This window comes from Haplochromis burtoni, unplaced genomic scaffold (genome assembly GCF_018398535.1).
Source record: "Haplochromis burtoni strain Fernald_Lab_line unplaced genomic scaffold, NCSU_Asbu1 Contig_1384, whole genome shotgun sequence".
Taxonomy (NCBI): domain Eukaryota; kingdom Metazoa; phylum Chordata; class Actinopteri; order Cichliformes; family Cichlidae; genus Haplochromis; species Haplochromis burtoni.
This window is the reverse complement of record NW_024583745.1, coordinates 37,648-39,567: the sequence shown is the minus strand read 5'-3', so window position 1 is coordinate 39,567 and position 1,920 is coordinate 37,648.

Genomic DNA, 1,920 nt, shown 5'->3' with positions numbered 1-1,920 from the left:
AAACAGCTAAACATGAGAGGTTTTTGGACAAAGTTTGTGTTTTTTCCATTGTTTAAGCACTGCTTCCAGCCAAGAGTGATACCATATATGCCCCACAGCTGCAGAAAAGGCTAACATTGTTATCTTTTTACAAAAAAACAGCTTAATATGAGAGGTTTTTGGACCAATTTTGTGTTCTCCATTCTTTAAGCACCGGTTTGAGCACCGTTTCAAAAGTACCGGTTTGGCACCTGTATCGGATAAAACCTAAACTATACCCATCCCTACTTACATACACACATGCAGCTACTGTCTCTCCATTTACAAAGGCAGAGGCGTCACGATGTAATTATTTTACATGTAGTTGTTTTTTTCCCTGTGTAATAATTTTCAACATTGCTATCAATACATTTTTCAATCCCTCTGCAAAATACCCATATGGAAAATATATATATAAATCTTATAAAGTTTGTATCTGTCTTGTGTGAAACTTGTATGAAAGTAATGAGAAAGTGGCCACTTTCATGAGTAATCACATATAAGTTTTTACTATTTCTTTTCCATATGGGTAGGTTCAACAACATAAACAACTGTTGGATGCTGTTTGTCTGTGATTTGAACCGGGGGAATAAATGGTGGCAGGATCAGCCTGATATTATTTGTATCCCACTGTAACTTTACTGTATAAAGAGCTAACATCTCCAAAATGTCAGGAGTAGTTAGTTATTACAACAAGTGTTTGTGAACTAAAACTCAAGAATGTACGATACTGTTTGTCCGTGATTTGAAGAGCCCAGCGCTGCTCCCAACGAAGGGAAAACCAATCCTGCAGGGAGACCTACCTCAGCACTTGTGCAGGTGAAGCCAAAGGGAAGATATGCGTCAACATATTTTCTAGTCTTTGGCTTAGAATGAAGTTGGTTTGGAAACATATTCAGCGATGCTTCATCTCCTGATTTGCGTCTGTGGAGGCGCCCCGTGCTAGCAGTGTCCAAGCGTTGTTTTTTTTGTTTTGTCTTTTCCTTTTCATACCCCCCACCCCCGCAATTGCTCTGCGCCCCGGGCCCCACACTTTGGGAAGGTCTGGCATAGCACATCTAGAGGTCTGTTTCACCCAGGTTCCCGACAACATCCTCCCACTGTCAGTGTGCAGTGTGTTGGTTCTGCTCTTCAGCACACATGCTACATAGGGGGAACATCAGTTTGCTGTGGCACCTGTGGGGAAGTACTGGGTGAAACAGACCTCTAATTAGGAGTACTGAGCATTTAACAAAGCCAAAATAATTTTCTAGCCTGTCAAAGTTGTTGTAAATGAGTTGTGGGTGTCCTACAGGATAAGCTTTTTTAGACTGCACTGTGGGATAGAGGCTGGTAAAGTCATAGTAAAATATTTTTCACATGTAGTCTTGTGGTACAGTTTCATGGCATCCACTTTATCACAAAATATGCGATGCAGCAGTCCATAGGATGCCTTGAGAAACGTGTGCAGCCATCATTGTGTTGCATAAAATGGCTACACAGGCAAGTATATTGTGGCTACTAAGGAAATAGGTTCAATTCATGTTAAAAAGGCTTCAGGGCGTCTAAGAAAGTCCAGCAAGCGCCAGGATCGTCTCCTAAAGAGGATTCAGCTGCGGGATTGGAGTGCCACCAGTGCAGCGCTTGCTCAGAAATGGCAGCAGGCAGGTGTGAGCGCATCTGCACACACAGTGAGGAGAAGACTTTTGGAAGACTGCCTGGTATCAAGAAGGGCAGCAAAGAAGCCACTTCTCTCCAAAAAAAAAAAAACCCCATCAGGGACAAATTGATCTTCTGCAGAAAGTATGGTGAATGGACTGCTGAGGACTGTGGCAAAGTCATATTCTCTGATGAATCCTCTTTCCGATTGCTTGGGGCATCTGGAAAAAGGCTTGTCCGGACAAAAAAAGGTGAGCGCTATGT